Here is a 25,941-nt window from a genome sequence, read left to right as displayed (position 1 = left end):
ATATGGCTTGCGTTCATCGATCGACTATATTAATAATTGAAATTAATACTTAATTGATAGCGATATCAGAAACCATGGCCCACAACATTATCAAGAAAAATCAAGGTGCAGCGACCGGGTAGCTGGGGAAGACAGTAGTACTTCCAGAACCTAAAAGAGTAATATATATAAGCTAGCATGGGGAATTGCTTCTCGTTAAAAATTCAAGTTTTTTATTTAAAACATGAATAATTTTAATTCAAAATAGCTTAAAAAATCTCATCCATGATCTTTTGCATCTAATAATTAAGCCCTTTATATAATTCATCGATCCTTCTCGATCGGCCGGTTCCTTTTTTTGTTGTTGTCAATATATATGATATATATCAAGGGGATCGGAAACGCGCGTACGATTAATTTTTAATATCATCTTTTACTTCCATGGATGCACAAAATTAATGAAACAAATTGCATAAATAAATTAAGAATCTTTACATCCGCAATAAACCCATGCACTCTAATAAGAGCCTTGCAAATTGGTAATAAGATATTAAGATATTAGCGTATGTACTCATTTAATTCGTGTGATATATATATATATATATATATATATATATATACTGTGTACATGTTTCGAGATTTTTATATATAATTAATTATGACAACTTACAAAGCGAATCTTATCAATCGATGCTATAAATTATTAATTCCAAATAATTTGTTATATTGTACTACTATATTAAGATCATAATGCAAATTGTCATTCTCCCAGCTTTTATTTTAAAGTATGGTTCAGTACTACTTTTACACATGACAAATTAAGGAGCCCTAGTTTAATATCCGGTTCGGTTGGGGCCAGATAATATGATAAGAATATAAAATAATTTAAGTTCGAGTTTATCAAATCAATGATCGATCGAAGATAATTTAGAAGTACACGCCGAGGTTGAGATGGCACATGCATGCATTATGGCAGTCAAGAACCTGCATGAATCGATCCTTGGATCGTGGGACTTGTCCGAATCTTTTTCTTATTTTCATGATCAAGATTTTTCCATTTCTACTAGCTAGCTAGATTAATAAGCATGCATCTGGGAAATATCTTATCTGCATCTATTGACTCCAGATGATCTAGCTAGCTAGGACTCCGTGTAGTACCACACACACACACATAAGGATTTATATGCAAGCTTCGAACTTTGAGGTTGTGAACAGTGCCCAAATAATTGCACAACGTCTTAAAACGTGCTTGATGATGCCAGTGCCGATCACTTCCCTCGAGAGATATTATTTTGAATATTTTGAATAATTATTTAAGTTTGAGTTTGTCAGATCAATATATTGAAGATAATTTAGAATCCGGCACATGGCAGTCAAGAACCTGCAATATGCAGAATCGATTGATACTTGCATATATCGTGGGATTTGTCATATTATCATTTTGTTCTTCTCAATAATTTCATGATCAAGATCTTTTCATTTCTACTAGGAATTTTGATAAGCATCTGGGAAATATCTTATCTGCATGCATTGTCTCCAGATACATGTAGATATGTCATGCGTAATATATATACCATTTTAGCATGGATTAAACTTCGGACCTTGATGATCAGGCTGCGAACAGAGCTCAAATTAATTGCACAACTTAAAAGTTCGATCGTCATGATGGCGCCACTGATCACTTCCATCGAGAGATAGTTATTATATTGAATATTACACACATGATGATGCACATGGCCATTAATTTTTAATCTCTCAAACTTCTAAATAATTTACAAATAAATTAGTGATCTATTGGCCTCATGTCAAAAAAGAAAAACAAACCAAAAACCGAGGCGACGTACAAAATTAGCTTATGGGCTCACAGTTTATTAGGTTTTAGAAATCAAGGAGGGCAGAGAGCTATTTCACACGAAAGAGATGGAGAATGCTTGAATATTCCTCTGTATATTGATACCATAGCACTGTACAACTAACGAATATATATACATCTCAGGCGTAACAAACAAACTGCTTATAATTTACCACAAATGGTAATTCTCTAACAATAAAAAAAATATCTACAGAATAATGAAAAGAATATTCGAGAAATGAAATACATGGATTATGTATAGTATCATCCATGCCTAGACTTATGATTTAATGTAAGACGACATGCAGCTTCTGTAGTAGATAAACGACCTGCAGCTGGGAGATCATTATTGTGTAATATAGTTCAATGTTATGCACATCTCAATTATATTAAGGATGCAAATGCTAAGTAGGGACTAAAAAGTCATTCCCCTATTAATGATAATCTTACTTATTATATATCCCAATTGCGTGTTCAGTACCGTATATACAAATAGATAATTCAAGATTTAAAGAAAACAAGGAAGAAAAAGCCCAATTAATTGGCTTGCCTCTGCTCCTCTATAAAAAGTCGAGTAAGTGTCGACACTCACAATCACACCAAAACCCACTAAGGCGATGAAGGGGTACATACTCGTAGGCCTTCTTGTTCTTGTTGGCTCTTTCGCCAACACCATTAATGCTAATGCTATTACTCCCAGCTACGGCATTTCTTCACTAAACAGGACCAGCTTTCCCAAAGGTTTCACTTTTGGTGCAGCATCGTCTTCCTATCAGGTAACCCCAACAGGTTTTCTACGTACATGTTTATATCAATATATTTTGAGTTTTTGATCTTCAAGTTCCCTGAGATCTCAAGAATAATTCATACATATACGTGCATGCCCCAATATGTGTTTGAATTCCATGCAGTATGAAGGTGCAGCGTTTGAAGATGACAAAGGACTAAGTATGTGGGATTATTACAGCCACAAATACTCAGGTCTCTCTCTCTCTCTCTCTCTCTCTCTCTCAGTGTGTGTATATATATATATATGAATTATATATTACGTACGTACTAACCTAGATTTAAATATTGTTTCAGATGACATGAAGATGAAAAATCTAGAACGTGCTATTTCAAAAAGAAAAAGGAATTTGATATTTAATCTCTGAAGAGATATATATATATAAACAAGCTTTTTTTTTTTTTTTTCTCCAAGGACAATATTTTGCGTTAACATAACATATATTACCCATTAATAAATAAAAAAAGTTCATACAAACTTTGGTAATTAAGCATGCAGGTACATTATTCCTCTTAGTTAACGGACAAGATTTATTTGAAACTGCAGATAAAATAGCGGATGGCAGTAATGGAGATATAGCTGATGATCAATATCATCGCTACAAGGTACGCATTATATATATCCTTAATTTTGATCTTTTCCCGTTTTATGGATAAATAGGAGGAGTAAAAGGTATATATATACGACATAAGAAAAAATTAAATATTGATAAGGTAGAATTTTTGTTCTGCGGTTTCCATTCTATTAAGATGAAGTAGCCTTGTCAAGTCCTTAAAAAAAATTTAAATTATAAAACTCAAATTTCAAAAAACTTAAAATAAAAAATTATTATTTTCAAGAAATTTTATCTGAGAAATTGTACAAAGAAAAAACTAACATTTTTATAATGCTCAAAAATAATTCACAAAAATTAATTGTCTTTTTTGGAAATTTTAGGAGGACTTTGGGATTCTGAAGGATATGAATGCAGATGCATACAGATTCTCAATCGCATGGCCCAGACTGATACCAAGTAATTAATTACATGTATTTCTGCTGCATCAGTGATATGATATCTGTTGCTATTAATTTCCAATGCCTAGATGCATTTTCTATTTTTAAAGCTTTCGATATATAATCGTAAGTCATAACCATTCATTTGTGCCAATTTTCAGCTGGAAAGATTAGTGATGGTGTGAACCAGAAAGGAATCGACCACTACCACATGGTCATCAATGAACTCCTAGCCAAAGGTACTCATGGACGTCCACATTAACATATCATATGCTAATAATTCACTGATGATAATGTATTACTGGTACGTACTTACAATTATTGAAATGCAGGTCTTACGCCCTATGTGACAATCTTCCACTGGGAAACTCCCATGGCCTTGGAACATGAGTATGGCGGCTTCTTAAGTCAAAGCATTGTGTAAGTGATGACTAAATCACGACCACATCACCAACATTCCATATATATAAATGGGACAGTACTCTAATATATCCGTGCATGCGTATGTAATTTTTAGTGAACACTTCAAGGACTTCGCTGAGCTTTGCTTCAAGGAGTTTGGTAAGAAGGTAAAGCATTGGATCACCTTAAACGAGCCTTATACCTACAGCAATGGTGGATATGCAGCTGGGGTTTTAGCACCTTTCAGATGTTCCAGCTGGCAAAATCTGAATTGCACCGGCGGGGATTCAGCGACGGAGCCATATACCGTCACGCACAATCTGCTTCTTGCTCATGCAGCTGCCGTTAACGTGTATAAGACCAAATATCAGGTTGTATATTTACCAAAGTTGAAGTTTAGACCAACAAAAAATATATGTCTTTGTCGTACGTACGTTGTGTTGACTTAAACTAGACTAGCCATGGCTTGATTAACCAAATCACGTTCACTATGTTCAGGCAGAGCAAAAAGGTGTTATAGGGATAACACTTGTGTGCGATTGGATGGTTCCGTATTCTAAATCGGAGAAAGACCATGCTGCCGCGTTACGTGCCCTTGATTTCATGTTCGGATGGTATGTTTTTCTTTAATTAGTTTTTCTCCATTGCGCACCTGCTTTTATTTTTTAAAATTATAGGACGATTACATCGTAATTCATATCCTGATCTCAGTTTATGGATGGTTTTATATTTTGTTGCAGGTTCATGGACCCCTTAACAAAGGGTCGCTATCCCTCAGCATGCGTACTCACGTACGTGAAAACCGACTACCCAGATTCAACAAAACTGAATCGAAGTTGGTGAAGGGATCATATGACTTTATTGGATTGAACTACTATACTGGTACTTATGTTGTTGATGCACCTGAATATAAGTCTCTGAACAAAAGCTACTTGACAGATGCTCTTGCTTATAAAACAGGTACGTATAGTACTAATTAATTCAACAATACTCGTAAAGCTAGAATTGATCGATACATATATATTATATATATATATATATGTGTGTGTGTGTGTGTGTGTGTGTTTGTCTTATGCATGTATCGAATGTTAACATCTTTTTTTGTTTGGCTGTGCATGGCAGGTTCGCGCAACGGGGTCCTCCTTGGTCCACAGGTATATGAATTATAAGTAGATTAATATATATTTTCCACTATATAATAAGATTCCGAATGGATGATATTGGATCTTACGAAAGCTGTCATATGTACCAAACAAGACAATTTAGCAGTTGCTTTATTGCAAAATATATCGATTTGATAGCTCTTAATTTTTATCCACCTTAGAGCATTCCTGATGGGTTCCGTAAAGCCCATGCTTTTGTAAAATAGCTGAAAATACTCCATCCAAAGGATTATATATTTTATCACTAATATCCACCTATATATCTATGGGTCACTCTACACACTTGTATAAATAGTTAATTCATTTATCTCTCTATTTTCTACCTTTTTCTTCATTGCAGGAAGTACTCTTTATTCATTTCTCTCTACCTTCTACTTTTTAATTTATTTGAAATGAATAAAATATATTAAAAGTATAATATTTACATGATATAAAAAGAATAGATAAGCTGATGTATGGTATATTGTAAAATAGAAAAAGTGAGTTTTGGTGATGTATTTTAAAGGATAGGATGAAGAAATCATTAAAAATATTGCTCCAACACATGATGACAAACGAAAACAGTCTTGGGCAAATTAATTTTATGTAGTGATCAGTTCATTTTCTGTAAATCTCAGGCTGCTTCAAGTTGGCTCTATGTCTATCCTAAAGGAATTTATGATCTTCTTGTCTACACAAAAACCAAGTACGGTGATCCAGAAATTTTCATCACCGAGAATGGTAATTTTCTCAACTTTTTTGATCAATTATTGTTGCATAAAGTCGATGACGAATTCTTGGATGTCCCATTTTATCTAATTAAGATAACTATAATCTTTTATTAGGAATCGATGAGTTCAATAATGCCTCATTACCGCTTAAGGAAGCCCTTGTGGACACCCAAAGAATTGACTACTATTATAGGCATCTTGCGCATGTTCATAAGGCTATCGGGTAAGTGCTAATTCATACATCTCTCTCTCTCTCTCAAAATCTATCTAATCTATCTAATCTTTCATCTCTAATTCTTTTTTTTTTTTTAATGGAATATTAGTGCGGGTGTGAAAGTTAAGGCATACTTTGCTTGGACATTCTTGGATGACTATGAATGGAATTCTGGTTATACGGTTCGATTTGGCATCTACTTTATCGACTATGTGAACGGATTGAAAAGATACCCTAAACTTTCAGCACAATGGTTCAAGAATTTCCTCAAGAAATAGAAATGAAGACTTTCAGCACAATGGATTGAATAATGTAATTTTCTTTCTGTATTAATTTCTGAAATGCTTGCAGAATAATATATAAATTGCTCTGCGGATGGTCTCCGTCTTTTATTATGCATGGGTTGTTCAAATTTTCGTATTTTTAGTGTGTTGAAATTTTACTACTAAATGATCGAAATACTTTCGGGCTTTTACATCGACTTCCGATCCCGGCTATATATGCATCACGTGGAGTTTCTTAAAACCCTAACTACTTAATTGCTTATTGAATGGTTCAAATTTTGTTAATGCCTTAGCATTTCACTTGTGATATTTTGAGTTTAGATCTCAAAATATTCTTGTTTTTCTTTATTCGAATGGTTATCATACATAATAAGTGCTCAAGTGCAAATTTGAATCATTGTACGTTTCTGATCTTTATTCATTAGATTTAAGGAATTGTAAGTATAAATATAATAATGGAGCTTTCTAGCTAGTAGGTTTGAATTAATTAGTCTAATTAATCTGATTGGAAGCCTCTTATATATAACTTTAGCTCTGAGACTTTCTTTCTTACATTTTTTATAGTTCAATGATCTTGCATTTGTTAAGAAAACATCTATTCATATATCAATAAGATTCTCTTATGGGGTTTCTGTTGTTTCGATTTTTGTTGTCTTAACATTTATCACATGTGATATGCTGAGGTTTATACCTTACAATATTCTTAATTTGACTTGTTATTCCTTAATCGAATATTCGGTCTTTGAGAAATTGATCCACATATGTTACAAACATCTGGCGTTCGCATGTTTACCGATAATTATTTGACTGTGCACATTTGACTATTCATGTGAGAAGTTGATCTCTATATGAAATACATTTATGGAAAATTGAGTTTGATAATATTTATTAATCTAATGCTGCCCGCGCGTATATATTAGATGTTCGGATAATATATCCAGAGTTTCTCTCTGTGTGCATTGGATAATTCAATTTTACCAACCGATTTGAGACTATCTCGATTCCAAACAATTTAATTGAATATTATTTATTATATTTTACTTGTGAACCAATCATTTAATACCACATCATAAGATGATGACGAGAATGAGGATGATGAGTAGCATTACTCATATAATATTACCTATGGAAAAGAAACTCTAACGTCCATAGATAATAAATATCTCTATTATCTATGGCGTTGGCAAATCTTTTAGCCGTAATAAATATTTCTATTGTTTGGAATATTTTGCGCGCGTTCCGGTAGCTAGCAGATTTAAATCCAGTTATAGCCAAATTCATCATCATTTCTTCTCCGTGAATGATATTGTACTTTTGGAATAATGTAATTTTTTTTTGGCCTCGTTAACACACTTGCAGATCAATAATAGATTGTTTTCGAATGGTCTCCCTCTTTTATTTTGGTTCGTTCAAATTTTCACATTTTTTAAGTATTTTGAAATTTTACTGCTGAATGATTGAAATACTTTTGGCCTTCTACATGCATTCATGACTTGCGTTCTCGACCATGCACCTGGAGTTTGTTAAAATCCTAACTACTTAATTTGCTTATTGAATGGTTTGGATCTTTTTTAATGCGGCCCTTAGCGTTTCACATGATGTGATATTATGAGTTTATACCTAAAAATATGCATGTTATCATACAACATGTGATATTATGAATAGGGTTGTAAACGAACCAGTCTGTTCAATAGCCCGCTCGGTACTTGCATGGTTAAACTCGAATCGAACTCGATTTGTGAAAAAGAAAAGCTCGCTCGTGAAAGGATATACCCGCTCGATTTGTAACTGACACATACCTAACAAAACTCGACTCGACTTAGGTAAGCCTCGTTAAAGCCTGCTTTTTTTTGCTCGTGTAAACTCGTTGGCTCGATTCGATTAAAACTCATTAAGATTTTGATAAATATATACATACACTAGTACGTGGGAACTATATATGAAAAAGATATATGCTATCATATAAGTGTATGTATTAATAATATATGTAGGCATATAATATATTGTTATTTTGGATAAATATCAACTAGTTAGACATTAATTATTTTTAAAATTTTTTAATTCAATAGAGGTTCTGCTTGTTAGTTGTATAAATTCAATATTAGATATTTCATTTTTTTATTTATTTAATTTATTAATTATTAAATCTTATTTAAAAAATTAAAAAAAAAACAATTCGAGCTTGAGCTCGAGCTCAGCTCACCTCGACTCGAACTTGTTTGTGGTAGGAGCTCGAGTTGATAATTTAACTTATCGAGTCAAGTTCTAACAAAAAATAAAACAAAATCTCAAGCTTGGACTAGAGCTCGAGCTCGAGTATTTTGAGTTGAACCGAGCTTGGGAAGCCAAAAGTCCTCCTCAGCTCGGCTCGATTACAACCCGAATTATAAAGTTTAGACATATTTCTGAGGTTTTTTCTTCGTACATATATCTTTATGGTTCAATTATCTTGTGATTGTTAAGAAAACATCTATTTGCTAGGGATTCTGTTTTGGGATTTCTATAATTTTATATATAGTTCTTTTTCGCTAGGGAATCAAGAAATCTTTCTTAAATCACTGGTTAATGTCCATTTACAACAAGATCTATGCTCATCACATATTCCATTTTTCAGTTATTTCGTATAAAGAAGAGATTTTGAGCCTTCTGGCAAGACGAAGGGAAGATGAAGGCTCCTATCTTCTTGATATTAATGGTCGTGGTGCTGATATATGCGTATTGCTTTTTAACCTAGAATTGAGAATATAATTATATGCTAACTGTAATACCCCGTATTTTAGTGTCTTTTTACTGAAGGATTATTTTAATAATTCAAAAATTTATTCTCTTGTTTTAAAATTATCGGATATTTTAAATGGTTTATTTTATGATCTTTAAATTGTGAAAATTAAATTGTTATGTTTTCTTAATATTTATTTATTGTTGTACATTTAAATTGTTATTCTTTTTAAATTAATTGATTGTGAGATTTAATTCTTTTATTTTCATTATATCATTACGTTTAAATTATTTTAATTGATTTGCTGTTTTAAAATCATCTTCGTTGGATCATTTTTTGTGACCCAAGATGTGAGGACTGGACCTCATTTCTTTTCCTCCATTTTCTCTTTCCTCTCTTTTTTTCTTTTCTTCTTTTCCTTTCTTTCTTTTTTCTTTCTTCCCTGGCTTCCCGCGCGCGGACGTCCCTTTCCCTCTCTCTTCCTGTGCGTTTTTCTCCTCCACCCAGCCCGCCGCCGTGAGCCGCCGGCCATCATCTCCCACCAATCTCAGCCCCTAACTCGCTGCCGTTCCTTCCCACCCACAACACCAAGCCGCGGCGCTCTCTTCGTTTCAGCGCCGCCGTGCGCCGCTCGTGCCCGGCACTGTCCAGCCCACCAGCTCCCCCACCCTCCGGCGACCTTACCCCTTTAAAAGGATTTTATGTGATTCATTTTTGGGAAAATGAGGTTTTATTGATTTGGGTCATTTTTTGGGAAAATGACGGAGTATTATTTTTGGGCCAAAATGGGATTTTGACGTGTGTTGAAAATATCTATTTTCAAGAAAATATCTATTTTCAAGAAAATAGTATTTTTGGATCTAAGGCATATTTCATCATATGCATGCATGTTAGTCGCGTTAATGTATTTTTATCTCGTAGTTGTTTGGTCTATACTTATCTGCAGTACCATTTTGTGTAACGCAGATTTTGATGCAGAGGGGGATGAGGGTGAGCCTGAGGAGTCGGCTCCGCCCGAGGGGTGATTGGATCACTCGCATTTTGGTTTGGGACTTGTTAAATATTTATTTCGGATGACTGTATAATATTTAAACCTTTTTACTGATTGTTTAAATTGTATTAACAATTCTGGTACTTAGTTGTATTAATTATCCGCTGTGTTGTTTTGTACACTGTTGCATATACACACACTTGGCACTAACGTTGGGATGTGTGACCCTGTTGTCATCATCCCGGCTTCTCGATTCTCGTGTCTCCTTATATGGGAGTCGTGGGCGCCACACTAACTAGGATATTGGAGATCACACTCATTAATTATTAATCTTGAACTTGATTTTATGTGAGGCCGTTGTAGCTTGTCCCTTAGCCCTTAGAAACCCCAAGGCATTTTTCTCCCCTCCCCTATCGTCTTCCCCACCCTTTCTACATACCAACCTCACTCTTTATATGTAACACCCCGTATTTTAGTATATTTTTACTGAAGGAATTATTTTTATGTAATTAAAATAATTTCTCTTATTTTAAAATTGGTTGGATTTTAGTGAGTTTATTTCTATGATTTTTATTTGGTGAAAATTATTTTTATATGCTTTCTTAATATTTATTTATTATTATGCATTTAAATTGCTTTTAATATTTAAATTAATTACCGTGGGATTTAATTATTTCAATTTGACTTTACCATTACGTTTAAATTATTTTATTTAACTTGTGGTTTTAAAATCGTTTCCGTTGGATCATTTTTGTGACCCAAGTTATGAGGATTGGACCTCATTTCCTTTTCCCTCTTTTTCTTTCCTCTCCTTTTCTTTTCCTCTTTTTTTCTTTTTCTCCTTATTTTTTTCCTCTCCCGCGCGATCTCTCTCTCTCCTCTCCTCTCCTCCGCCCGTTTCCATCGTCCACTCCCAACGCCGCCGTCCGCCGGCGGTGGTCGACACCGCCCAGCCCATTAGATTCCCCAGCCGCCGGCCGTCCTACCCCACCAATATCACCGCCGTTCGTGCCGCCGTTAGCCTCCACGAAGCCCACGAAACCCACGACGCCGCGGCACATTTTCCTCCATTGCGCCGCCGTCGCGCCACCTCCGGCCACCATCTTCCTACCACTTCATCCCCGGCCTCTTGGCAACCCATTGGACCCAACCCCAGCTCCGATCCGTCACCGGTGAAGCCCCACCAAGTCCATCTCCGATTTGTACTTTTTTGGCCTAAAACCACCCGTTGCGCCGCCACCCACGGCAAACCACCACCACCACTAGCTTCACCGACCTCCCTAGGCCCTACCCTATCAATCTTGGGTCTTCGTTTGTCCTCGTTGAAAAGTTGGTAATTGTGACCCACGGCCACAGTGTATTTTACACTGTGGTGTTGCTCAAACGTCGCCTTTTTCAACTTCGTGATCCTCGGAAAATTATTATATTGCACTGTAAGTATTTCTCCAAAGATCTTTCGTAATTTAAATGTATTTTTACACTAACCCATTTCACTGTGTTTTTGGCATGCCGGACTGAGTCCGAGGAGTTCGGGGTCGGATGGATTTGTGATTGGAGTTGTTTGGTTGGATTTGATTGGATTGGTATTTGTTGGTTTGGATATTGTGTTGGTACATGTGCATTTCATTATTTCATGCATGATCATGTTTGTAAAAGAAAACTGGGTTTTCGTGTATTGCATTCATGTTCATGTGCTTTGAAAAGCTATGATTTTATGTGTTAATATTTTTGGTGCGTGTGTATCACGACCCCAAGCCGAGATGGGGCATTAACTCGGTGGAGCTCCTCTGGTTACTCGGGAGCGGAATATACTGAGTAACGCCCCTGGATTGTCGCCGGGCGACAATGGATTCGGACGAGATGGTCTCGTGCCGACTCCGTGGTCCTTCTGCTGGCGGGGACTAGAGGATGTCTGGCCACGTACGCGCTGGGCGCGGAACTGGACATCGCTCGTTGCGTAGTGTGGGTGCTTGGCCATGTACGCGCTGGGCACGGAACCGAGCACCGCTGCGAAGCCAGGACGTGCGGATGGTCCATAGGGGAGACCATGGTGCATATGGAAATAATGCATGGTGCATTTGGTATTAATGCACTATTTTCTGGGAAAATAGTGCGAGTTGATTTTTGGGTAAATCATTTTCTGGGAAAATGATTTACGGATAATTTGGACCAAAATGAGATTTTGGTGTGTGTTGGAAATTTATCATTTTCGGAAAAATGAATGTTTTGTGGAAAAATGCATGTTTTCATGTGCATGCATGTTAGTTGCATTTAATGCATTTGTATTACGTTGTTGTTTGGGCTATACTTACCTGCGAGACCATTTTGTGTGTCGCAGATTTTGATGCTGATGAGGAGGAGGAGGGCGAGCCTGAGGAGACGGCTCCGCCTGAGGAGTGATCTGGGATCACTCGTTTGTAGCTTTTAAAACTATTGTAAATTATTTTATGGATGACTGTATAACTGCTATTTAGATCTTTACTGATGTTTGATTGTAATTAAATTCTGGTACTTAGTTGACTATCCGCTGCGTTATTTTATTTGAACACTGTTGCATGTACACACACTGGCACTTCGTTGGATGCGTGACCGTGTTGTCACCATCCTGGCGTCTCGATCCCTGTGAATTTATATAAGGGGGATTGGGGGCGCCACAGGTGGTATCAGAGCAGTTCGGCTCTGGGTAAAACCACATGTCCTTTAGGATAGTACCAGAAAATTATTTTTATTATTATTTAAAAAAAAAAAAAAAATTTTAAAAGTTATGTAAGTTAAGTTAATTATTTTATATTATGAGTTGTTGCTATGTCATTTTATGTTAATTGTTATTATTTAAATTATTTTATTTATCGCTTTAATTATTGTTTATTTTTGGTTGAATATAAATTATCTGGATTTAAGCGGGTTGGAGAATGTTCTATGACAGGATTATGGTGAGGCCAAGAAGGCAAGCTGAGGTGCCTGAAGATGAGTTACCTAGAGGTGATGGAAATTATGCTATGGCAAGAGCATTAAATAGAATGACAGAATTTCATCAACAGAATTTCTGATCGCCGCAGGGAGATTCTAGTAGAGGAGCCCAAGTGGGGTGTCCCTATGAGCGCTTCCTAACGCATAGGACCCCTGCCTTCATTGGGGAGGAGGACCCAATGCGAGCTAGGAGGTGGATTCAAGATTTGGAAAGAACATTTGAAGTTTGTGGATGCACGGAGGCTCAGATGGTATTATATGGAAGTTATATGCTGCAAGGTGAAGCGGCAAATTGGTGGGAGACCAAGCGGACATTATTAGAAATGGAGTTGGGTTCCTTGGCTGCTGTGTCTTGGCAGCGTTTCAAGAAAGAGTTCGATGACCGGTTCTTTCCTGCTTCAGTGAGAAGGCAAAAGGCTCGGGAGTTCAATAATTTGGTCCAAGGTGGCATGACTGTGGAGCAATATGCAAGAAAGTTTATGGAGCTTGGACGGTTCGCTCCTCACCTCATTACTACGGAGGAGTTGCGGGTCGAGCGCTTCCTGGAGGGTTGCGCCATGAGGTACGTAAACAAGTGGCCTGCCTTCGATTAAGGACTTTCAAGAGTTAGTGGATTTAGCCAGCATTGCAGAGCGGGAAAACAGTTTTGGAGCAGGTTCCCTCCGGGTCAGAAAAGGCGGAGTTACCTTGGCGAAGGGAGTAGTTCTGGGTCGCCTCATAAGTTCGTGCAAAGGACTAGTGCCCGTCCGCAGACGACCACTGGTGTTCGTGCTGGAGGTCGAGCTCCAGTTTGTAACAGGTGCAATAGAGCCATGAGGGTGAGTGTGGCCAGAGAGGAATTCAGTGTTTTAGATGTGGCCAGCCGGGTCACTTTGCTCGGGAGTGTCCTGGTCAAGTTCAAGGAGGGCAAGAAGCGCGAGGAGCGCGAGGAGGTCGACGAGGTGGAAGGGCAAACAGAGACAGTTGGTACAAGCTCGGGTTTATGCAGTGACCCCTGGTGATGTGGATTACGGAGCTCCAGAGACCCACGATGCTGGGGTTATTACTGGTATGCATTTAATCATTTTAATTTGATTTAATATTGCTATGGTTGGATTATTTGGATTGTCTGGTGGATGTGTTGCTTCAGGTAGAGTTCACCTATATGATTTCTATGCATGGACTTTGTTTGATTCTGTGGCGTTTCGATCTTTTGTGTCTGCCACTTTTGCACGGATGTGTAATCTGGTCACGGAGCCTTTATCGCAAACTCTAGTAGTGGCACTTCCAAATGGTGAGATGGTGTGGTGCTCTAAAGTTGCTTTGGGCTGTCCTTTGGATTTTGGAGGAGGACACTGGATGCAGATTTGATTGTATTCAAGTTACTGGGATTTGATATAATTTTGGAATGGACTGGCTATATCGATATTCAGCAAATATTGATTGTAGAAGCCGGGTAATTGGTTTTCAACTCTCGGATGATGATTATGTGGAATTCGCGGGAAGTAAGTTGAAGGCAAAACCAACAATTATATCAGCAATTCAAGCTAGGAGAGATATAGCTCGGGAGCCGATGCTTTTTGGGTCCAAGTTGAGTCTACGCCATCTGAGAAGAAGTCGTTAGTAGATATTCCAGTTGTGGGCGAGTTTCCTGATGTGTTTGTAGATGATTTGCCCGGATTACCTCCCGTTCGCGATATGGAATTTGTTATTGATTTGGAACCTGGTGCGGCTCCTGTGCATAAAGCACCTTATCGCATGGCACCGGCTGAATTAAAAGAGTTGAAGACTCAATTGCAAGAACTGGTTGACAAGGGATTTATTCAGCCTAGTACTTCACCGTGGGGAGCGCCCGTGTTGTTTGTCAAGAAGAAAGATGGTAACTCTCCGAATGTGTATAGATTATCGGGAGCTTAACAAAGTGACTATTAAGAACAAGTATCCTCTACCAAGAATTGATGATTTGTTTGACCAACTTCAGGGAGCGGCTATCTTTTCGAAGATTGATTTGAGGTTAGGGTACTATCAGTTGAGAATAAGAGATAAGGACGTGCCCAAGACTGCTTTCAGGACGAGGTATGGGCATTATGAATTTAAGGTGATGTCTTTTGGGTTAGCTAATGCCCCTGTTGCTTTTATGGATTTAATGAATAGGGTGTTTCGGCCTTTCTTGGATTCTTTTGTGGTGGTGTTTCTCGACGACATTTGATTTATTCTCGAGATTTGGAAGAGCATGCTTGTCACCTTCGCCTGGCACTTGGGAAATTAAGAGAACATCAATTGTACGCTAAGCTGAGCAAGTGTGAATTCTGGTTAGAAGAAGTTAAGTTTCTTGGACATGTGATTTCTCAAGAAGGGTGGCTGTAGATCTAGTAAAGTAGAAGCTGTTTTGTCGTGGCCTCGCCCTTCAACAGTTCGTGAGATACGAAGTTTCTTGGACTTGCCGGTTACTATCGAAGATTTGTGGAAGGTTTTTCTCGGCTATCAGGACCTCTCACTGCCTTGACTAGGAAGAATACTGAGTTTGTATGGTCTGACAAATGTGAGAGAAGTTTTCAAGAGTTGAAGAGAAGATTGACAACGCACCTATTTTGGCACTTCCGGAGCCACACAAGCCATTTGTGATTTCAGTGATGCATCCAAATTCGGGTTGGGATGCGTTCTTATGCAAGAGGGACGGGTTGTTGCTTATGCATCTCGTCAGCTGAAGATTCATGAAAGGAATTATCCCACGCATGATTTGGAGTTGGCGGCAATAGTTTTTGCGCTTAAGATCTGGCGGCATTATCTGTATGCGAAGCCTGTGAAGTTATACTGATCACAAGAGTTTGAAGCATCTGTTTACTCAGAAGAATCTAAACATGAGCAGAGACGGTGGTTAGAGCTAATTAGCGACTATCAGTGTGAAATCAAGTATCATCCAGGAAAGGCAAATTTAGTCGCTGATGCCTGAGTAGGAAGTCACAACAAGTGATGAAGCGGAATCTTCAGATGTGGACTCTCTCCTTTGTGGAATGAGGAGACTTCTTATCGAGAGTTCACAGCAAGAAGAATTATTATCTTCAGTCTTGATGTCCGAGTAGTGGATTTGGTGAATTAAAGACTCTTCAAAGAAAGGACCCTAATCTGTTGGCTATCAGGAAAAGAGTCAGAAAGTCTAGAGGACCCTTGCATTACAGCTGGATAAGGATGGCATTCTTAGGTTTCGGGATCGTAGAGTGATTCCCCGAGACTCTGAATTTAAAGAGCGAATTTTAGCAGAAGCTCATGCAGCTCCTTATTCGGTTCATCCAGGAAGCACAAAGATGTATAGGGATTTAAAGAAGAATTTCGGTGGGAAGGAATGAAGTCGGACATCGCCCTGTTTATTGAGAAATGTGACACATGCCGACAGGTGAAGGCTGAACATCAGAGACCTGCTGGTAGACTCCAACCTCTCCCTATTCCGGAATGGAAGTGGGATATATTTCTATGATTTTGTGTAGGGTTGCAAGGACTCCTAGTGGAAGAACTCCATTTGGGTGATTGTGGATCGGTTGACCAAGAGTGCCCATTTCTTACCTGTTAATAATACTGACTCGTTGGGTAAGTTGACTCGGTATATGTCAAGGAGATAGTGCGTTTGCATGGAATACCCAAGAGTATTGTGTCAGATCGGACCCGCGATTCACGTCCCATTTCTGGAAGAGTTTGCAGGCGCATAGGCACTAAATTGAAGTTTAGTTCGGCGTATCACCCCCAAACAGACGGCCAATCAGAGCGTACTATTCAGACTCTGGAGGATATGTGCGGTCTTGTGTCATGGAATTCCAGGGAAGTTGGGAGAATCACTTACCACTTATGAGTTCTCTATAATAAACAGTTTTCATTCCTCCATCCAGATGGCCCCGTATGAAGCCTTATATGACGGAAGTGCAGATCCCTTTATGTTGGGATGAAGTTGGCGAGAAACAAATTGCTTGGGCCTGAGTTAATTCAAGAAATGAAGGATCAAGTTCAGTTTATCAGAAGAAGATGACTGAAGCGCAAAGTCGCCAAAAAGTTACGCAGATACAAGAAGAAGAACTTATCCTTTGAAGAAGGAATTGGGTTTATCTTAAAGTCTCTCCTATGAAAGCGTTAACGCTTTGTAAGAAAGAAAGCTTAGTCCAAGATACATTGGCCCTTTCAGATCGTAGAGAAGTTGGCTTGTTCTTATAGAGTTGCCTTGCCAGATATTTTGGAGATGTTCATGACGTGTTTCATGTGTCCTCATTGAAGAGAGTTTTGGACAGCAAGAGCCACGTTTGTGGATCCCGAACGCATTCAACTGCGGCCCAACCTACTTATGAAGTTGCCCCGACCCAATCGTAGATTGGAAAGAGCAAGAGTTAAGGTCCAAAGTAATACCTATGGTGAAAGTGGCATGGGGTGATCCGTTGGCTCAAGATTTCTCTGGGAGAGAGAGGCCGACATGAAGGGAGCAATATCCATACTTGTTTGATGATTTTGACGGTATGTTCTAAGTATTCCTTGGTTGAATCTTGATCTTGTCTTGGTGCAATATTTGACCTTGCCAATTTCGTGGACGAAATTGTTTTTTTAAGGGGGAGATGTAACACCCCGTATTTTAGTGTATTTTTACTGAAGGATTATTTTTATGTAATTAAAATAATTTCTCTTATTTTAAAATTGGTGATTTTAGTGAGTTATTTCTATGATTTTATGTTGTGAAAATTATTTTATATGCTTTCTTAATATTATTATTATTATGCATTTAAATTGCTTTAATATTTAAATTAATTACCGTGGATTAATATTTCAATTTGACTTTACCATTACGTTTAAAATTATTTTATTAACTTGTGTTTAAAATCGTTTCCGTGGATCATTTTGTGACCCAAGTTATGAGATTGACCTCATTTTTTTCCCTCTTTTTCTTTCCCTCTCCTTTTCTTTTCCTCTTTTTTTTTTTCTCCTTATTTTTCCTCTCCCGCGCGATCTCTCTCTCTCCTCTCCTCTCCTCCGCCCTTCCATCGCACTCCCAGCGCGCCGTCCCCGGCGTGGTCAACACCGCCAGCCCATTAGATTCCCCACCGCCGGCCGTCCTACCCCACCATATCACCGCCGTTCATGCCGCCGTTAGCCTCCACGAAGCCCACGAAACCCACGACGCCGCGGCACATTTCCTCCATTGCGCCGCCGTCGCGCCACCTCCGGCCACCATCTTCCTACCACTTCATCCCCAGCATCTTGGCAACCCATTGGACCCAACCCCAGCTCCGATCCATCACCGGTGAAGCCCCACCAAGTCCATCTCCGATTGCACTTTTTTGCCTAAAACCACCCCTGCGCCGCCACCACGGCAAACCACCACCACCACTACTTCACCGACCTCCCTAGCCCTACCCTATCAATCTTGGTCTTCGTTTGTCCTCGTGAAAAGTTGTAATTGTGACCCACGGCCACAGTGTATTTACACTGTGTGTTGCTCAAACGTCGCCTTTTCAACTCGGATCCTCGGAAAATTATTATATTGCACTGTAAGTATTCGCCAAAGAACTTTCGTAATTAAATGTATTTTTGCACTAACCCATTTCACTGTGTTTTTGCATGCCGGACTGAGTCCGAGGAGTTCGGGGTCGGAATGGATTGTGATTGGATTGTTGGTTGGATTTGATTGGATTGTATTTGTTGGTTTGGATATTGTGTTGGTACATGTGCATTCATATTTCATGCATGATCATTTGTAAAAGAAAACTGGTTTCGTGTATTGCATTCATGTTCATGTGCTTTGAAAAGCTATGATTTTATGTGTTAATATTTTTGGTGCGTGTGTATCACGACCCCAAGCCGAGATGGCATTAACTCGGTGGAGCTCCTCTGGTTACTCGGGAGCGAATATACTGAGTAACGTCCCCTGGATTGTCGCCGGGCGACAATGGGTTCGACGAGATGTTCTCGTGCCGACTCCGTGTCCTTCTGCTGGCGGGGACTAGAGGATGTCTGGCCACGTACGCGCTGGGCGCGGAACTGGGCATCGCTCGTTGCGTAGTGTGGTGCTTGGCCATGTACGCGCTGGGCGCGGAACTGAGCACCGCTGCGAAGCCAGGACGTGCGGATGGTCCATAGGGGAGACCATGGTGCATATGGAAATAATGCATGGTGCATTTGGTATTAATGCACTATTTTCTGGGAAAATAGTGCGAGTTGATTTTTGGGTAAATCATTTTCTGGGAAAATGTTTTACGGATAATTTGGACCAAAATGAGATTTTGGTGTGTGTTGGAAATTTATCATTTTCGGAAAAATGATGTTTTGTGGAAAAATGCATGTTTTCATGTGCATGCATGTTAGTTGCATTTAATGCATTTTGTATTACGTTGTTGTTTGGGTTATACTTACCTGCGAGACCATTTTGTGGTGTCGCAGATTTTGATGCTGATGAGGAGGAGGAGGGCGAGCCTGAGGAGACGGCTCCGCCTGAGGAGTGATCTGGGATCACTCGTTTGTAGCTTTTAAACTATTGTAAATTATTTTATGGATGACTGTATAACTGCTATTTAAATCTTTACTGATGTTTGATTGTAATTAAATTCTGGTACTTAGTTGACTATCCGCTGCGTTATTTTATTTGAACACTGTTGCATGTACACACACTGGCACTTCGTTGGGATGCGTGACCGTGTTGTCACCATCCTGGCGTCTCGATCCCTGTGTATTTAATAAGGGGATTGGGGCGCCACATTATATTATTGGCCGAACCCTAGCCTCTATTCTCACCCCTGGCCATCGTCCTGCATTTCAACCAATAGAGGCCACGTTGGCGTCTGTTCTGCTCATGACTGCCCTTTCCGTTCTATAAATGGTGCAAGAGCTATCTCCCCATCATTGTAGTGCTCAAGACCTTTCTTTCTGTTTCTTCTTTACGTTTTCTTTCCCTTGGTTACTATCTCTATCCTAAGAATTTGCCCAGTGTGTTTCAAAATCCCTGACCGACAACCAAACCCTTCCACCTCCAGTCATCACGTTGCTGCCCCACCATGCCAGTTTGACGCCGGCAATGTGAACTACCTCTCTCTCGGTCACTCAGTCTATTTCTCTCTCTCTGATCTCTCTCTTTTGTGCTTTCTTCTCCTTCTGTCTCCTCCACTCTGTGTCTCTAACTCCTCCCTCAATCTGCCAGCCCTAAATGGTAACCGAGGTAGTTTGCCCAACCTTGAGCCTAGTCCACCATCCCACCCACTGTTTGGAATTTCGTACCGTACCAGCCATACAGTCGATATTTGCCGTACCGGCCGTTGGACAGGTACAGTACCATTTACGTTTCGTACCGTCCCAAATACCGGTTGTACCGTCGGTACCGACGGCCCCAATTTCGACCTGTACCGACCTATATTCGGCTGGTACCGGCCGATATTTAGGCCTTTATTTTTTTTTTCAATTTTTCAAACTACAAACTTATTTTTTGACCCCCAATTCAGACTAGGCTATTTATAATTTATATATAATATGTATTATAATATAATTATCATATAGACTATTATTTGGAATAAATTATATATATAATAATTCATATATGACTATCCTGAAAAGGTACACGAAACGGTACCAGTACCGAAATATTTCGTTCCAGTACCTGACCAGTACGGCTTTCGGTACGGTAGTCAAAACATTGATCCCAGCTCCACTCTCCCTCACCGACCAACCTATCCCTCTCTTTCTACCAAGTCCAAGAGCCACCCATTCGAGACCCTTATCCACCATTCCAATCGACAACCATGACATTTTGCAGCCACTCTCAGCCACCGAAAACTGCCCCAAAAACTCAAACTCTTTTTCTCTCTACCTGAAACACCCATTGTTCCTATGACACTTGAAACAGACAGAAACAATCATGAGTAGGAATTGATGTGGAGCTTGGAACACAATCCATCTAGACAATTTTCCCCTACCGCATTGTGCTAATTAAGTGATGCTCAGTATCAACCACAAAATATTGTTGTTGGATCGGAAAATACTTGTGTGTTGTTGAGCATCCTATTATACACCTTTGAGATGTTGAAAATTGAGTGCTTGTTGAATTCTTACTTACTGTCCATTGGATTATCTCTATTGCATGAGTTGTGAGTGTTTGTGGCTGGATTCAGGTTGTTCTTAGGTGCTTTGATGAATATGTTGCTGACTATCCAATTGATTTATCATTTGTTGCGTAAATTGTGAAGTTGTTGTTGCCTTTTTGGGTTCTCAGTTGAGCCGGTGAATTGTTTGATGGGAGTTGAAATTGGTTAAGGATGGATTGGTGGTTGGTTGTGTCCACGAGATGATGTTATGGAAGTTTGAATTGGAGTTTGGCTGCTTGGATTTGTGTTAATGGGACTTACTTGCATGGTTGTTGTTGAATTTAAATAGTGCTATAAATTTCCTATTCTAATCTTGTTGTTATTGAGTTATGTTGGATTTTCCCTCATTCAAGCTATTTGCATTCATAAAAGAGTTACTGGAATTTGGATGCCGATGTTAATTTCCAACATGCACGATTTGTTTATGAAGTAAGTTGCTAAATTTCTTATCATTGGACTATTTTATAACTTTTAACTGCTTGCTAAATTCTTTTTCTATCGGAATTTGATTTAGCATGTAAAATAGATAAGAAATATTGCTAGATTTATGGGTAAATGGTTTTACGTGGTGTGGAGTATCACGACCCGAGTCGAGAGAGACATTATCTCGATGGAGCTCTTGGTCACCCAGGAGCACATAATATTAAGTGACCTTCCCTAAGTTGTCGCGGTACAACAGGCTCAAGCGAGACAATAATGCTCCTTGGTCGAAGTATGCCTCTCTAATGGCGGAGTCTAGTGGACATCGTGTTCATGATGCGTGCAAAGCCAGGCGTGCTCGGAATGAAGTCACTTGCACGATCGTTACTTATGGTGGCGAAAGAGCCAGTGAATGTGAGTGTACATTTTGGAGACTAATGCACTCTTTAATAAAATGGAATATTTTTGAAAATGGATTTTGGGATCTTCCGTGGAAATTTGGGTGTACTTGAGTTTATTAAGCAATAAACTTTTGATGAAGTTGATGTGCCGAAATGCTTAATATGGTTAAACATGCCGTGTCGATTTATAATCTTCTTGCATCCATTACTTGCATGTTCATTCCATGGCAGGCATTTTTTAGTATTTCTTAGTTTCCTTACTGAGGGTTTCAAAATCTCACCCCAGGTAGTCTCACTATGGCCTACTCCTTGGAACCATAGATTTTGATATAGATGGAGACTATGGTGGTACTTATGGGCATGAAGATCCAGCACAGTCATAAGATTGAGGAGTTGGGTTTTTCCCTACTTTGTCAAGTTGTTATTTTTGAATTTTCTTGAACAACTGGATGGCAAAAAAAATTTAGCAAAAAATCTTATCTTCGAGATTTCCTCCACATGACTATAACTAATCCTCAAAGACTTATGAAGTCAATAATATCAACCTCTACTTCTGTAGGTTCTTCCATTGTGATCATAACAGTTCCTCAAATAGCACATCACATCTAAATATTAAGGTAGGTCATGCAGTCCAAAGTCTCCAATTCTGCAAAGACATCTCCTGCAACACCCTTGGATCATAATGATTGTTGCCTCCACATTTTCGATCATACTATCCATGGCTAACACCTATGCTTCAACTTTCAAGTCTCTTTTACCTTCACCACTTTGATCAATTTTCATATTAATTATTAATGACCAAAAACATCTCATGCAACATAATTAGGCTACACTACCATCCATAGCCACAAGATTCAAGTCCTAAGTGATCTCAAGTCACAAATAGTTCCCTAAGATCCTCATGAAATTTGGTCTCAAACCATCATATTATTAAGTACCACCTTTCTGATGCGCATTATGATAGCTTTACCAAAATGTCTAAAGTTGAGATCTCTTGGTTGTATCCTCATTGCGTCTAATTCATTCAGCAACCGACCAAGGCATTTCTTAAAAGACTTTCATCGGAGTATTTATTTATTTTACCTTAACTTCTGCTCCTTCCAATCCAAAGTCTGGGTCGAACTTTTCTCACACGTCAGGTTAGGTTGGGTTGGATACTATGCCATCTAGGGTTCTTGATGCTCGAAGCTTTTCCTTAGGTGGAGATGGAAAAACTTCATTCATGTCCCCAAAGTTCATCGGTAGTGCAACCCTGTAGGCCACTAAACTGAGTTTCCATTTCTTCTCGAAGCATTTTTGCCCTTCATATAAGACGTTTTGAGGCGTACCCAATCACATTCCTTGAAGTTTGGTTATTAAACTCATCCCAACTCATTTTAACTCATCATTACAACTTTTTTAAATTTCAATACAAAATATAATAAACAATTCAATTTTTCAAATCTTAAATAATAATAAATTAAAAAAATAATATTTAACAATATTTTATCATCTCAACTCAACTCAATTCAACATCCAAACGCAACCGTCTTCTCCCCTTTTGTCAACATAACTCTTTTGTCAGCGTTGAGCTAATGCTATCTTGCATCTGATGATTCTGACTTGTTAATTCATCTCTTACATTAGCTCTGGTTTGATGAGTCTGTTTTCACCAACTTCGGTCCAATACAGGGGCAACCTACACTTCCTCCCGTACAGTGCCTCTTAAGGTGACATCGAGAGAGTTGCTTAGTAATTATTTTGTTGGCAAACTTTACGAGATGTAGTGATCCTCCCAAATATCCTTGAATTCATAGCGCAAGCTCTCAGCCTATCGTCAAGAGTCTAAATGGTCTGTTTCGACTAATTATCCATTTGCAAGTGATACACACTACTGAATCTTAGTCCATTCCCATCGTAAGTTGTTAGCTCTTCAAAAAGTGGGAAGTAAACCTTGGCTCCCGATCTAATACAATAGTCTTGAGAACTCCGTGAAATCTAACTATTTTCTTCACTTGTGACTTTCGACGCAAAGCGTTGACAACTAGGTTAGGCTTTCCTGGGTGTTCTTGATCTCGCACTGGTAGTTGCTGATTATTTCCAATCACTTACTCTATCTCATGTTAAGATTCCTCTGAGTTAAGAGGTCTTTAAGGCTTTTGTGGATCCTGTCAATCTCACAAGCTTTGCTATGGAGATAATGTCACTAGATGTTCAAGGTGATGACCACTGTTGCTAACTTCGCATGCGTGGATAATTATTTTTCTTGATTTCATTTGGCACAATACGTACACCACAACTTGACCTTCCTGCATCAAGACGTACTCAAGTTTAATTTCAACGAGTCACAAAAAACCATTATTTGTGGCACAGTGTGCCAACACGTTGTTTTGGTTAGCCTCCTATTCAATTCCTAGAAGCTCGTCTCACACTTATTGCAGGATGAAACTTGGCGTTCTTTTTAGTATGGGTCTGAGTAGACCTAAGATTTGGAGAAACCTTCCACGAACCTCTGATAATAACCGCATAATTTTGGATACGGCTAGGCTAGAACCACTTCAGTTTTGCTGGGGTCCACCGTTACTCTATCTATGGAGATTACATGACCAAGGATTTAATTTCGTTCAACCAAAACTTGCACTTGTTTGAGTTTGCATACAATTTATGCTCACATATATAGTTTCCTTAGTACTACTTGTAGGTGTTCATGTGGTCTTCCAGATCTTGCAAGTAGACCAGAATGTCTTTCATAAAAACGACCACGAATGAATCCAAGAAGGCCTAAACACCTAGTTCATACTATCCATAAACACCGCAGTGTAATGCCTATCTGGAAGCAAATAGCTCGAACTCATAATGCCCATATATAGTTCTGAATACAGTATTGGACATATTTTTCTTCATGATTTTCATTTCGTAATACCCCGACCTAATTTGAACTTGAAAAAATACTGCTAACTCCTTGTAGTTGATCGAATAGGTCGTCTGTACACCTCCTTCTACAGTTTAAGAATAAAGACATTTTTAAAAATATAGGGAATTAGATGCTACTAAACTTGCTTAAGTTTTTCTTTTTATGGAAGCGCCAATACAAATGATTCCATATAATAAATACAATCATTTTATTAAAATGTTTCATTAAAAATTAAAAGAGAGTGCGTGGAAGTAATTTATTACATTTCTCTAACTTGACCTTAGAAAAATAATGACTGAAAAACTATGTAATATCAAGCCTTGTCATACCTCCCTAGCCAATCTCATCCTATATCTTCATCTTCATAAATATCTCACTTGGTGGTTTAAAACATAACATAAAACTAAATGAGTCAAATACTTAGTAGAAATCCACTATAACGTAAACATAATAAAAGTAAGTTTTTTTTATAAAATGTTTACGCTTGAGAAAACCAAAATCATGACTGTTCATACATATCCAAAATCATGATTGTAATTTGATCCTTACGATCAAGCGCTTATCTCGTAGTGCGAATTTAATATTTTTTTGTGAAGCTAAATACTATAAATTAAGTACTAACTTACTCAATTCCCAGTTAACCACACACTTGTACTTAAAACTTGAAATACTAAAAATGATCTCTATTTTCCTAAATCCTAAAATCTTCGAACTCCTAAAATATCATCACTTGAAATCCTATGGTCAACACGTAAGAGCATTTACGTCATTTTAAGAGGTTAAGTACAGTCATATAAAGTCTTAACCAGTGGAGAGGAACAAAGAGAACTTATGGTAGAAGACCAATCATGCGACGTGGTTGCGTTGTGCGACCGCCAACCAGCGAGAAGGATGACAGGGCGTCCAGGCGCATAACACAAAATGAGAGAGAGAGAGAGAAGAGAGAGAGTCCCACGTACATTGCAACGTGTTGGCTGCGTACAGTGGTTCTGGACGTCAACTGGTGCTCTCAACAATGGAGACTTACTTTAAGCGAGCAGAGTGGCGAGGCGGCTGAGATAACAATTAGAGTGGTTAAACAG

At 38.6% G+C, this 25,941-nt stretch overlaps 1 pseudogene; it reads left to right on the top strand.

Moving 5' to 3' along the window:
- Positions 1–2,435: 2,435 nt before the first annotated feature.
- LOC121238441 lies at positions 2,436–6,386 on the top strand (annotated as a pseudogene).
- The last annotated feature ends 19,555 nt before the right edge of the window (positions 6,387–25,941 follow it).

Source organism: Juglans microcarpa x Juglans regia, chromosome 7D, assembly GCF_004785595.1.
Source record: "Juglans microcarpa x Juglans regia isolate MS1-56 chromosome 7D, Jm3101_v1.0, whole genome shotgun sequence".
Taxonomy (NCBI): domain Eukaryota; kingdom Viridiplantae; phylum Streptophyta; class Magnoliopsida; order Fagales; family Juglandaceae; genus Juglans; species Juglans microcarpa x Juglans regia.
This window is presented reverse-complemented; position numbering and strand designations above follow the sequence as displayed.